A 15,132-nucleotide genomic window follows, 5' to 3' on the forward strand; every position below is an offset into this window, starting at 1 on the left:
TTGTACTTCCTGAGAAATTGGTCCAAAACTGAAAAAAAAACCCTATAGACGTGAGAAGTGCTGCGTTTACTTCTCTGACGGCACAGCTGACTGACGGCTACACACGATCCGTTTTAAATAGCACTTTTTATCGATTTTTGAATGTCCAACAATCAAAATGTTTGTGGATGACGGCGTCAGCTGGAGTGTGTGTGTTTCGGCCGCCATTAAATAATGTAAAATGCAGCAATAATTATTGTTGTTATATGCCTGTTTTTATAGTTTATATTATTTTTTGTTTTGTCCAAGTACGTTGCTTGGTGAGGAGAAAACTCAACATGCTTCTTTCGTTTTAAAAGAAGACCAATTACATTCGCTAGACAATTTCTTGGCTTATTCCATTCATCCTCCAACCAACCAACCATTCAGCCATGCACACAACAATGCTGTTGCGATCGTTTGTCTATTTTGTAGGCATAAAAGTTGTTAACGTTTCATCTTCAGACTTACAGCGGAAAATGTCACTTGCATCAACAACAACAACAACGCAACAGCAGTGTTGTTGTTGTTGTTGCACAAAACCACAATTGGTTTAAATTTTTGTGAAAATCAATGATTGATGATCTTCAGATCACATATGGGGGAGATGTGATGTGCTTTTGGTTTGGTATTTGTAAATGTGTGTCTATGTGTTTATTGTCACTTACCCTGCCAACATTTGCTATCTGTTTATTGTCCAATGAGTCACTTCAATTAGATTGCACAAACGAATGCGATAGTCGCATTCTTATCCAAAAAGATAAAGCTCTCGGGAAGAACTGTTCCACTCATTAGATACTTTTTTGAGTGTCTAATTGGACACTTCAGAAAGTTATTAAAACGATAATATCGGTGGAGCAATGGTAAGCATGCTCGCTTTGCAATCTGAATGCCCGGGTTCGATTCCCAGGCCAGTCGACATTTTTTAATGACAAATTTTTTTTTTAACTATAAAACATTAATATAGCTAAAAACTTGATAAAAATAATAATAAATAAAAAAGAACAAAATTTTATTTTGATTTTCTTTTTAACTTAATTTAATTCCTTTTTATTTTATGTTTTGTTTTATTGTTGTTGTTGTGTCGTTAATCCTTTTAATCCTTTTTTATTTAATTTTTAATTCATTATTTATATTTATATTTTTATAATTGTTTCAGGAATTGTCGCTTATATTAATTTTGTCATTTGAAAAATGTGATGTCGCCTGACCTGGTAATCGAACCCCGGACATTCAGATTGCAAAGCGAGCATGCTTACCATTGCACCACCTGCGTATGTAACCATCTGTGTACAAATGTCTTATTTGTTCAACTTACAACAGTTCTAAAAATAAATGTAAGCTGCCTAATTTGTATCCAAATAAAGGATGGAAAATAGATATGTCTATCTAATTTCCATCCTTTATTGGGATATAAATGAGATAGCTTACATTTATTTTTAGATACATATGTTATTGTTGTTATTTGTCTATCGTATTCTATTCTAAATGGTGACTGGATACGATACAAATGGGATAACAATGCAATTGTTATTGTATATTAGACAAATGTCGCATTTTTACAAAAAATTAGACACCAAAAAGATCCTCATTTATAAAATTAGATAAAACTCACTTCCAATTGCTGGCAGGGTATGTCCAAGTTAAGTTTTATACGTGCTTCGATATTTGAGCTGTCCACTTTGACCACTGCTGCTGCTTAAAGTTGCTTTGCTATCTACAACTAACTGTCAAACATTATAGATTGTATTTGTCATTGATTTATTACAATCATTTCATTGCGATTTTGTCTTTGTATCACTTATTTGTGAGTTTTTTTTTCTGTGGGACTTTACTTTTTCCCCGTCTTCTAGTTACCGTTATTGTTGGTCTCTATGTAGTTTATACTTCCAGGAAATTTGGTTTCACTTTCTCTAGTTAGCTGTTATCGCAAATCCATATCACTTACATACATACAAAGTAATGTGATATGGATTTAATGCTTTTATTTAAATGAATTGTAATGAATTTTTCAACAATCAAGTAATGCCAAGTATTCAATTGGTAATGGTCAATAACGTTATACATATGAATATTGCAATGATGACGATGTTCATTTATTTGACAGATGTACAATGGAATTGACAACATCAAGTTTGTGTTATGTTAAAGAAATTCGTAAAAATTCGTACATTTTTTCTGGATGCTGTTCGATAACAATATTGTCCAGTAAAAGAGAGCGAGTTGAGAGAGATTTTTTGACAGTTCTGTGACTGAGAACTTGCAAATTTTTTAATTTAGGTCAGCTGACTTTTAACCAATTGGTGATGTAATTACGGCGCACTGTGGCTCAGAATGTTTTTCCTAGTCAAAACTCTCTAGCTTTTCAGTGGATAGAGTATCATAATTTTATTGTTTGATAAGAAGCTTTCCGATGAATCAAATTCGGTCTAGTACTTGCAGAGGAATTCAAGGTCGAAGTTAAAATTTTGATTTTGTTCATATTTTGAATCAAAATATGAGCGTTTTTTGTGTTTTTTATATGTTCCAATATATGAATCCGAGAATGAAGGACGACAGTTACCTTCAACTGCATTATAGTAACAGATCCATATTGGTGCAATTTATAAAGCACCCCGAGGGTGATAGAGGGGAAGAGGAGTGTTCTACACCGTTCTACACCGTGTAAGAGCCCTCCCAGCCGAGGAGGTACCACCACAATTTGCAATTAGTGATGTTGCAGAGGTCATCCGAAATTCGAAATCATCCAAAGCGTTAGGTCCACACGGAATCTCAATGGCAATGCTTAAGTAACTGCATGAGCCCGGGGTTGAGTATTTAATAAGTGTCCTCAATCTATCATTAGCCACCCCCATATTGTAACGGAAGCCTGGAAAGTTGGCAGGGTTGTTCCGCTACTGAAGCCAAGGCAAAGAGACAAGGATGCTAGCAGAGGTGTATCGTATAGGCCGATCTCCACCTTGTTGCCAGTAGCAAAGATTCTCGAGGCACTACTACTCCCACATTAGCATGGAATTCGGAAAAAGCGCAGCACCAATGCAACATTACATGCATATAAGTCGAGGGCAGAACCAGAGCAGGCCATGCGACTGAACAGTTTTGGTGGCTCTTGACCTGTAGAAGGCCTTCGCTAACGTCGTGGATATAGAGAACCGTGTTTGAAACGTTGAATAATCAATTCAATAGAATTAAAAATAAGAAGTCTAAGACTCGTAGGGTGAAACAGGGAGTTCCCCTGATATCTTCGAAACTATTTAACTTCTATCTTACTGAAATTCCACATCCTCCAGATGGCATAAAGATCGCAGTGTTTGCGGATGATTGTACGATCTTGGAGTCCGGTCCTATCGTTGATGACATATGTGATAGGTAGACAGCGGAATTTTATGCAACCCCTATTTTTGTTCCGATTTATGTCAAATGTTGGGACTGGGCATATTTTTGGCTTCTGTTTACATTGCAATCGAAACATATGACATATGCAAAATTATGCAAAATGCATAAATTTTTGCATATGCAAAATTTATGCATTTTACATATTTTCGTATGCAACAAATATTTCAATAATAGGTACAAAAATTTTTGTGTGTACAATTTTTCTGTTTAAAATTCTCTTCAGACAAGTCAATAAAATAGAGAAATTGATAACCACAGCCACAACCTTTAAAATACCGAAAATCGGGAGGCATCGTCCTATGGGGGCTATATGAAGGCCTGAACCTAACCCGACAAATGTTAGGTGGAAAGTTTTTTACCCCCAAGGAAGACTTAATACCAAACTTCAGCCATTTTGGAGGGATATTGAGGGCACAACCTTCAAAATACCAGAAATCTGGAGGTACCGTTCTATGGGGGCTATATGAAGACGTGGACCTATATCGACAAATTTCAGGTGGAAAGTTTTATACCCACAACGAATACTTAATACCAAATTTCAGCCATTTCGGTGGGATATTGAGGCCACAACCTTCAAAATACCCAAAATCGGGAGGTGCCATTCCATGGGGTCTATATGAAGACGTGGACCTATACCGAGAAATTTCAGGTGGAATGTTTTATACCCCCAACGAAGACTAAATACCAAATTTCAGTCATTTCGGTGGGATGTTGAGGCCACAACCTTCAAACTACCGAAAATCGGGAGGTACCATTCTATGGGGTCTATATGAAGACGTGGACCTGTGCCGACAAATTTCAGGTGGAATGTTTTATACCCCCAACGAAGACTAAATACCAATTTTCAGTCATTTCGGTGGGATATTGAGGCCACAACCTTCAAACTACCGAAAATCGGGAGGTACCATTCTATGGGGTCTATATGAAGACGTGGACCTGTGCCGACAAATTTCAGGTGGAATGTTTTATACCCCCAACGAAGACTAAATACCAATTTTCAGTCATTTCGGTGGGATATTGAGGGCACAACCTTTAAAATACCAGAAATCCCAAAGAACCGCTCTATGGGGCCTATATGAGACGTGGACCTGTGCCGACAAATTTCAGGTGGAATGGTTTATACCCCCAACGAAGACTAAATATCAATTTTCAGTCATTTCGGTGGGATATTGAGGCTACAACTTTCAAAATACCGAATATCGGTAGGTAACGTTCTATGGGGGCTATATGAAGACGTGGTCCTATGCGGACAGATTTCAGTTGTAAAGTTGCATACCCCTAACGAAGACTTAATACCAAATTTCAGCCATTTCGGTGGGATATTTAGACCAAAAATCCTTGAATATATTTTTGCATATACTCATTTTATGCAGATATGTACAAATATGTCAAAATATGCACGATATGCAAAATATGCAAAAATTTCTGGGCCTAATTCGTTTTAGTTTGTAATAAAACGAGTTTCTATCTAATCAGATTTTCTCTACGACCATCCTAACCATATATGCATTTGCATAGGATTCCGCTGTCTAGTGATAGGTTAAATGTTTAGAGAGCTGACTTAGTGCAGTTTCTCGGTCTGAGGAATATGTATATATCCGCCGCTAAATTCACTGTCACACTATTCACCCCCTGGACTGTTGAAATGAGGATCCCTCTGAATTTATTGGTCGACTGTCCCCCAAGGTATTGGGTGTAACGTTCGACAAAATATTTAAGTCGTCCACCCGAGCCGCAGCTATGTATTTGTGACAACAGAAGTAGGAACATGGTTCTTAAGTCGTTGGGCGGCAAAACTTGGGGTATTGACAATAAAACCTTGTTGACCACTTATAAAGTAATAGGCCGGTGCAACAGGGTGCCTCCTCAAGTCTTCAGTGGATAATTTACATGAGGACACAAACAGATTCTTCCAGTACAGCAACGCCATGGCATGCTCTATTTGCAGTACTTTATTCTGTGTTACCGTGGGAGCTTTTCTAAACACCATATGGTGGATAGGACCCCCCACCCAGACATGTCAGGAGGGATCTTCATGATCTAGGAAGAGGGGTCCAACGATACAAAAGAGAGCCCTCAGGTCAACAAGTCTCTCAAGGAGGTTTAAATAGTATTCACACAAATGCAGTCGCAGATGCCAGCAGGTGGTTTTAGCAGTGCGTCAACACAACAAGATGTTGTTGATGCAGTACTCCACTCATCTGTTTCCTGATTCTTCATATACGCAGCCAGTCCAGGTAGCAGAATTTGAATCTTGATTTAGAGGAACCAGAACCAGATAACTGAATAAAATACACGAACGAATATATTTTTGTTGCTACAACAACATAAGGCCAGAAAAGTAAAGAAAATATCAACATTTGTATGGGTCGTTTATATCAGGGATACGCAAGTTGGCATTCGATTAGTCTACTTTTTGCTTTGAAAATTCTAAAAATGGAATATTGAAACTTCATAACATTCATAGATATATTCCCTATACTTCCCTGCTAACCTCGAAAACTATGACGTTTGAAGCAGAAAATAGGCGAACTGTGTACGTACACACATACATACATTCATACATATGTATATGTGTTGAAAAAGAAGAAATGTTGGCTGCATTAAATCTCCTCTATGCTGCAGCAGAATTGCATTTTGTGTCTGCTTTGTCTGCTGTTTAGTGTGGCAGGTTGATGCAAAATCTTCGAGTGTTTTCTTCTCAATGTTGACACACAACACTACATACTGTATGCTCGGTATTTTAAAGTGGAGCAAACAAAGAGTGTTTGTACGTATAAAGTGGTGGTGCACAGGTAAGTAAGTAAATATATTTAATTGTTAGTAGTAGGCTGACTAGTCAGTTGCATATAATTTTGATTCTGGTGTTGTTGTTGTTATTATTTAGAGAAAATTTTGTATCATAGCATCATTCACAATGTTGAGATGTTTGTAGACCTGGCGCCTCTTGTTGTTGCTGTTTTCTTGAATTTGTACAGTATTTGGCTGAAAGTGCAGCCTTATGGTAGTTATTTGAAAATGAAAAAATGCTTTAATTTTAACTGCAGTGGCACTCAATTGTGCGACCATGCAGAAGCGATGAAAACACACACAAAAGCAACAACAACTGATCACTTTTGAATCACATTACATCTTACCGTTGCCGCCTCACACTTTCATTCGCACGATACAACAACAACAACGACGACGATGATATCCATCAGCAGCTTAACAATAACAACTAAAAAACGAGAAAAGTTACAACAGTAGTTGGCTGTTAGTTAGGCAGCAGCAGCAGCAACATCAACGATTTCACCAAATCGTCATTGGAGTGTAAAATCAACGAAAACAAGCATAACATCAGAGACAGCAACGGCAACAGCAGCAACAACAAGAGTAACAAAAATTAACAGCAATTTTTTCCTTAGCAGTGTTTCTTAAATAGCTTGGTGAACTAGTTGGTAAAAAAATAAAGAACGGCTGAGACAAGTTCGAAGTTCGAACTATGCCATTTTCACAAGTAATTCGAAGAATTTCAGTTGTAATTAGATTATTCCACTTGAAATTCAAAATATTTCACTTGTAATTTGAGAATTCCAATTGAAGTTGGAATTTCTTCATTTGTTATTCGAATATTTCAATTTGTAATTTGAATTTTTCCATTTGTAATTCAAATTTTTTATTTGTAATTTCAACTGAAAATATTCAAATTACAAATAAAAAAATTCAAATTACAAATAGAAAAATTCGAATTACAAAGGAAACAAGTCGATTTACAAATGAAATAATTCGAATTACAAATGAAAAAATTCGAATTTCAATTGGAATTATCAAATTAAAAATGAAATAATTCAAAATTCCATTGCAATACTGAAATAATAGGTGAAATGTTTCGAATTTAAACTGAAATTATTCGAATTACATGTGAAAATGGTGTAGATTGCCCTTTGCCTTTTATTCTAGAAAAAAATGAAACAAAGCAGAAAAATTTAGCGAAAGGCCAACACTCGAGTTTTGGTTTGCCAGTCATAGTTTTCATCATGGTAAACTATGACCTTAACCGGATGATATATAAAATCGGATTTATATCAAAACGTATTTTTAAAAAATTTTCAAAAAAGCTTTTGAAGTTTGCCAAGTGTTTTAGAAGATAAATCATTATACAGTATGCAAAGTTCATATTCGTTCACCCATCAAAAATAAATTAAATCGTTATTAATTCCATATGTCTTATTCAAATATGAAACAATTGATGGGAATTGCTATAACGAAGAAAGATTTAAAAATAACAAAAAAAATTTTGAATTTATTCCGTCATTTAGGTATGGATGGCGCCTGTGTGGGTGACAAAGTTCGTTTTCGTACACCTAGAAGCACTATATATGGGGTATTTAAGCATTTTTTAAGCAAAATAGCACTAATTTCTGTTCTTTTCGTCTTTTGCAATGCATGTGCTGTAGAAAAATGTAAAAATAACGATAGTTTTAATAAAAAATTGGATGAATAATACATAATGTTTTTAGGTGTACGATACGAACTTTGCACCCACATTTGAAAGTGAATAAAAATACATACATTCAATGTCAAAAAGGCTGATGAAACCAAAATACTAGAGTTGGGCAATCTAGTTCCCGGAGCGGATCGAACCTTCTAGTTCCTTTTCCCAAAAGAAGCTAGGCCCTTAATATAGTTCCATAGTATCAAATAGTTCCGAGACCGATATAGTTCAACGAAATTTTCACTTTCATCGTTCTTTTCGTTCCAAATACTTCCGAGACCGATATAGTTCAACGAATCTTTCGTCGCTCTTTTTGTTTCCTTTGTTCCAAATAGTTCCGAGACCGAAATGTTTTCATGGATTATCCACCAATCATAAAAATAAATAAATCGCAGCGACTTTAAATTGAAAGAACAAGAAGAACGAAAGGAACTATATGAACTAAAGGAACTACATGAACGCAAGAACTGGATATAGTTCCAATAGTTCCTTGTCCGGAATAGTTCCTTGGAACTAGTTCGTTCCGGAATTACACAATTCTACAAAATACCCAAGAAGGAAATACCACAAGAGTGATGTATTCAACTGAAAAATGAACCACTGACGTGCAGTTTATATAGAAAGTGTGTCATGCCCATACAAAAAAAAGCCAGTCAAAAGTTGATTGTGAAATGGAGGATTTCCATTGAAAAAGTCGATTGAGATGTTTTGGATATAGTTCAGCATGAAAAAAAAACGGCAGACGTTTGTGTTGGGACCAGCAACAGAATCGGCGTAAATACATTGTGCTGTGCGCTCAGGACCTTGAATTCCGGACGTCGCTATTGGGAGTCTAACATGTACCCACAGTAAGGTCTGGGCAGCAATTCATCAGCTGAAGAATAGGGATAACTAATCGACTTTTCAATACTTGCCTTAAAACTAAAGGGGAGTACACATTTTCATTCAAAACTGACAGTCAACGCACTTTTAGCACAATTTTCCGGCAAATAACAACTTCTAATTAGCTAAAAACGTTTGAAATACAATATTCGCGGTATTATTCAGAGATTACAAAAGAAATTTTTCAGTTAGGCTTTGATATTCACGAAATAGACCTCGATGACTGTCAGTTTTGCTTGTCAATGTGTACTATACTTAAAGAGTTTACTTTTCGATATTTCGATTTTAAAAAACCAGTTAAACCAACTATAATCGGTTGCGTGATCGATTTTATATGGGTGCTATCGTATGACAGTCGACTTAACGATTTTCTCCATAATCAGAAGTGGAATTCAATGTTTACACCTTTCAACATATAAAGTCGACGAATTGATTAATTGATAGTGGTGTTACTTATCCCTACTGAAGAATAATAAGGCGTCAGCATGTAATGAGCCAACAGCTAAACTGTATGCATGAACTCTCAGCTATTATAGCCGTCTACTAGCAAAGTTCCAAGATGGTACAGATGTCAACTGTAGAGGTATTAGTTTTGTATCGCTCGCATATTAAACGAAAGTCGAGTTACCTATCCCTACTGAAGAACAATAAGGCACTAGCATGTGATGAGCCACTACATAAACTGTGAACATAATATCTCAGTCTGCTATAACCGTATACAAGGAAGGAGCGAAGATGGTACGGATGCTAACTGTACAAGTACTAGTTTCCTAAATAAAAAAGTCCTTGAAAATTTGTTTCAAGTTAAGATAATTGTACACAGATCCGCAAACCTGTCTGTAGTGACGATTTAATAAATTGAGTGCTGGATTTATATCAGCAGTCACACATAACAATTTTTGGTAAAGTAAATTGAGGTTTTGGGAGAGAGCGAATAGGAAAGAGCTCCTCTATAGTCTTTCTCAAAAACTCAATTAACTTTACTGAAAAATATGATTGGTTTACAGCGATAAATCGTTGAGTGTGAACGATTCGGCGTATCGGAAGAGTTTTCTTTCCTGTTTTATAGTCGCACAACCATTATATAGAAGTCTTTCGAAGAGAGATATGGAAAATGTTGTGTCGATATTTTCTCCTCGGACCTTGAAAATGTACAGGGTTGTTGACGCAAACTTCTCAACAGGCCGTACCAATAACTGCAGCTGTAATGTGATTCTCAAACTCATTTTTTTTGAGTTAACGACAAAAATCGGTAAAATTACAATGCTTGTTGTTCGGCACTACTGTAGTGCGATTCCCTAACGCATTTTTTGGTTACCGACAAAAATCGGTAAAATAAAAATGTTTCTTATTTCGGTATATAACAAAATTCTTCGGTAAGTTAGCAACCAAAATAAAGTTGTCGCTAAGTCCTACTGACATTAGAGTTGGGCAATCTAGTTCCTGGAGCGGATCGATCTTTCTAGTTCCTTTTCCCAAAACGAACTAGGTCCTTAATATGGTTCCATAGTTCCAAATAGTTCCGAAAGCGATATAATTCACTGAATCTTTCTCTTTCGTCGTTATTTTTATTTCTTTCGTTTCAAATAGTTCCGAGAGTGAAGTAGTTGAACGAATCTTTCTCTTTTTGTTTTTATATTTTGGTGGATGAATTGACATACAAATTAGTAAATTGCATCGATGTAACTAGGATGTGATTTACGTTTTTTTCTGAATGATGAAGGAACCGAACGTGAAAGATCGAAGTCAGTGTGAAATTAAATTAAGAAAATAAATTATACAAATGAGAGGAATAATATGCACGGTTGGAACTATATGAACTATATAAATGCAAGAGCCGGATATGGTTCTAATAGTTCCTTGTCCGGAATAGTTCCTTGGAACTAGTTCGTTCCGAAACTACACAGCTCTAACTGATATCAACAGTGTTGTCAACTTTTATTGATAATTTCCATGCATAATTTAGCGTTTTAATTTTACCGATTTTTGTCCGTATTCAAAAATGAGTTACAGAATTCCACTACAGGGGGGCCTATTCTGTAACATTTTAACAACTTTACTCATTGTTTATTTTACAACAATTTCATTTGTTTGTGTTGTAGTTGTTACAATAAGTCTTGTGCCAGGCTATGAACATTTTTATGAAAATGTTTTGAGCTTATGGGTAAGAAGGGAGAAAGGGAGCTCGGTCACCTCCGCTCTCTCCTAAAAGTTAAACTATTATTTTCAGTGTCTGGCACAAGAGTAACAACAGAAATGTTAACAACTTTTGAATCGATAAAAGTCACAGAATACCTATACTGGTGCTTAATTCTGTTTCTGTGAAAATGTGAAATTAAAACTTTTATAAAGGAAAAACATGTCAAATGAAAAAATTATAAAGAAAATATTTTTCATTTGAGATTTTCATAGAACAGGAATCCACAGCCCCTGTAGTGGGATTCTCTAAAGCATTTTTTGGTTATCGACAAAACTCGTTAAAATTAAAATGCTTATAATTTAAATTTTGCTTTTTAATTTGACCGATTTTTGTCGGTAACCAAAAAATGCCCTAGAGAATCCCACTATTCGTCTCCAAGGTGAAGAGTCTCCATTCGATATAATAAATCTGTAATTTCGATATAAGAATTGGCTTTGAAGATTGAGATAGTCTGGCTTGATTGGGAAGCAATAAAATAGGGGTCTACGGAACTTGTTACTCGAACAATAGATATGTAACCAATTGTGGAACTTTCTTGGTAAAATTGTTAGGGTTGTATCGCAAGGTTTGTACTCTTTAAATTATAACGACTATCAATTAACAATCAATTCAGAGCTGGTACGGACTTGGGGAATCCGAATGTCTAATTAAAACAAAGAGGGTGTTATGCCCAGTGCTCTGAATGTCAAAGTGAAGAAATTCAAGTAAGAGCGGGTAAACGGAGCGAGTAACTAACAAAACATCTAATAAGTATGTTAGATCGTTTGTAAGAATAAAATTTTTCCCCTTCATAGGTAGGACATTTTTTGCAGTCCGGTGTAAAGGATAATTGGAAGGCAATCCGGAGGAGATATATAAACCAAAATGCTTAGGAAATGCGACTAGCATTTTTCTGGGCGTATATCCTAAAAAGTTAAATTCTCGTAGATTTGATTTTCTGTAGACAGTGTATCTGGGTCCTTGTTGTATTTTCGGATCTTCTGTAAGTATATTTGAAGTCGTATTAGGAGTATAATACCCATTTTAGCACCATTATGATCCGTTTTTTTAACTTTCGATCAATAATTATCATTTTTATTTTGTTCCACACTCGATTTCCATTTGTAAGTGGAAATAAGTACGTTCTTAATTCCACTTAACATAAATTCGAACTAGTTTTCAAAAATGTTTGTTATGCTTTCTTCGCCGCAAAATGATTAATGATCTATAAACAACAATTTGGGAATCACTGATATGCAGCAGTGAAACTATTTCACAAATGAAAAAAAATGAACAGAAATACATACACAATCCGTTAATGACCAACTATCTTTTTTTCCATTATCAAGCTGAAGCTGAGTGGTGTGGTGGTAAGATCAGCATCATTATCTTCCATCATTGCAAAAAATTCGTAACAGAAAAAGCCGAGAGAGAAAGACAGTCATTCAAACATACATTGTCACTTGTGTCTCTAAAATTGAGATACTAAATGCAGCTCCAGCATCCACATTAGCGTTTTAACCACAAAGCAACACTTTCCCAAAAGTCATTCAAACCACAAACAATGGAAAACTGCTTAGCAATATAATATTGTCTTTTGAATTTGGGCAAAGAGTTTGTTTTTTTTTTCTTTCCTTTTTTTTGAGACAAAAGTCTACTTTTAAAAAAAAATGGAAATTTTTAAATAAAAATTGAAAGTTCACACTTTGTCTTGTTAATTTCTTGACTTTTAATTTCAAATTCTTTTTTCGATTTTTTTATTATTGTTTTGTTTTCAATGCTTACCTGTGTGTGTTTTCAATTTTCAATTTGTTTTGAAATAATCCGTTACAAAATTGGGTTGGGTTGTTTTTTAGTTGTGAAAATAATCCGTTATAAAATGGCACGCTTCTATATATTCTCAACTCAACACTGTTTGTGAAATACAGCTGCTCTGCAAGGAATATTATTGAAATATTTTGTTTTAATTACAATTTTGAATTTATTTAATAATTTAATTACATAACAAACACACTATGTAATTTTTTATTGTTATTTTTGTTTTATATTATTTTCAAAATTTTGTTTCAAATTGTTTTATTTGTCTTGGAAACACTTTGCACTCGTTTTTGGTATTATTTGTTTCTTTGTGTGTTTTGTGCGTTTTTTATTTATTTTTTATTATTTTCCTTTATTACCGTTTAATCCACTATAGAATTAGTTTTTTGGGGTTAATAATTTATATCCGCTTTTATACAGGATTTTGATATTTGATTAATGTTACGTCGCTTAGATTGTTTTTCTTTTTTCTATTCAAATCTGCTTGAGAAGAAGCACCTCTCTTCGGACGAACAGTTCACTCGCAAATGCGGCACTGGCATTTTGATAACATGATTTTATATTGCGTGAAAGTTGTGACCTCTTTCCCTGCTCACAACGTCACAGCTGACTTCAACTCTGGTTTTAATTTCTCTTTAAAGCATTTCGTTTCTCTTTTTTCTCTGCATAAGAGAGCTTAACATGTCTCATCAAAGTAAGCTTAAACACGAGCATTACATAAAGCAGACTTTGAAGTTGGATTACAGATAATGGATTGGATTTTTGTTGGGTTACTCATTGCCATCAGTGTTGAAATTTCATTGTACATTCTGTACGTAAGGTAAAGAATATCAAAATATTTTTTAATACCATTATAATGAAGATTTTCCAATGTGGGCGAGTAGTCTTGGAAGAAGAAAAAATTGGTGGATGGGCGTATTGTTTTGCCGAATTTCAAGTGTAGCTATGATAAAGGTGGCGATTGCCAGAATACCTACTTCCAGCATTTTTACATCGAGGACCCAGAATGGGTCTAACCTTCAATTAAAAACTATAATATGTCTCTTCACCAGGAAGCTTTTTAATGATAGAATTAAGAATCCATTTCCGCCAAGTAAGACGGCGATTAGTAGACTAGAATGGATTCTTCCAGGTCACACCGGCTTTACAAGCGTCAACATCAGTAATAAGAACAACAATGAATTGACGCTTGTAAAGCCGGTGTGACCCTTATGACCCTTTCCCAAAGAAAAGGTGCTTCTTAAGACCCTTTCCCAAAGAAAGGGTGCTTCTTAAGACCCTTTCCCAAAGAAAGGGTGCTTCTTAAGGCCCTTTCCCAAAGATAGGGTGCTTCTTCAGACCCTTTCCCAAAGAAAGGGTGCTTCTTAAGATCCTTTTCCAAAGAAAGGGTGCTTCTTAAGAACCTTGCCCAAGGAAAGGGTGCTTCTTAAAATCCTTTCCCAAGCAAAAGTGTGCTTCATAAAACCCTTTTCCAAAGAAAGGGTGCTTCATAAAATCCTTTCCCAAAGAAAGGGTGCTTCTTAAGACCCTTTGCCAAGGAAAGTCTGCTTCTTTTCCAAGGAAAGGCTGCTTCTTAAGACCGTTTCCCAAGGAAAGGGTGTTTCTTAAGAGCTTTTCCCAAGGAAAGTTTGCTTCTTAAGACCGTTTACACAGGAAATGGTGCTTCTTAAGAGCCTTTCCCAAGAAAAGGGTGCTTGTTAAGACCGTTTACCCAGGAAATGGTGCTTCTTAAAAGCTTTTCCCCAAGGAAAGGGTGCTTCTTAAGAACTTTTCCCAAGGAAGGGGTGCTTCTTCAGACCCTTTCCCACGAAAAGGGTGCTACTTAAGACCCTTTCCCATGGAAAGACCCTTTACCCAGGAAAAAGTGTTCCTTAAGATCCTTTCCCAAGGAAAGGGTGCCTCTTAAGATCCTTTTCCAAGGAAAGGGTGCCGCTTAAGAGTCCTTCCCAAGTAAAGGATGCTTCTTAAACCCATTTCCTAAGGTCTTTAGAAGCACCCTTTACCCTGGAAAGGGTGCTTCTTAAGATCCTTTCCCAAGGAAAGGGTGCTTCTTGAGATCCTTTCCCAAAGAAAGGGCGCTTCTTAAGATCCTTTTCCAAAGAAAGGGTGCTTCTTAAAATCCTTTTCCAAAGAAAGGGTGCTTCTTAAAATCCTTTCCCAAGCAAAAGTGTGTTTCATAAAATCCTTTCCCAAGCAAAAGTGTGTTTCATAAAATCCTTTTCCAAAGAAAGGGTGCTTCTTAAGACCCTTTCCCAAAGAAAGGGTGCTTCTTAAGACCCTTTCCCAAAGAAAGGGTGCTTCTTAAGGCCCTTTACCAAAGAAAGGGTGCTTCTTTAGACCTTTCCCAAAGAAGGGGTGCTTC

General features: G+C 35.8%; 1 protein-coding gene across 3 annotated transcripts in view; it reads right to left on the bottom strand.

Annotated features, from left to right (window-relative positions):
• The window catches only part of LOC141401132 (uncharacterized), a 65,011-nt gene extending 51,707 nt beyond the window's left edge, over positions 1–13,304 (bottom strand). The window contains exons 1-2 of one of the 3 annotated variants that reach the window (XM_073981016.1): positions 13,130–13,304; positions 12,738–12,885 (exon numbers count right to left, since the gene is read on the bottom strand). The gene's annotated coding sequence lies outside the window, so the exon portion shown is untranslated. Of the gene's footprint in view, positions 1–12,259; positions 12,454–12,737; positions 12,886–13,129 lie in introns of those variants that run through there. The other 2 variants (XM_073981017.1, XM_073981019.1) reach the window with 2 other exon arrangements.
• Positions 13,305–15,132: the final 1,828 nt, after the last annotated feature.

The sequence above is a fragment of the Musca autumnalis genome, unplaced genomic scaffold, assembly GCF_047663935.1.
Source record: "Musca autumnalis isolate F117 unplaced genomic scaffold, ASM4766393v1 scaffold_4, whole genome shotgun sequence".
Lineage (NCBI taxonomy): Eukaryota > Metazoa > Arthropoda > Insecta > Diptera > Muscidae > Musca > Musca autumnalis.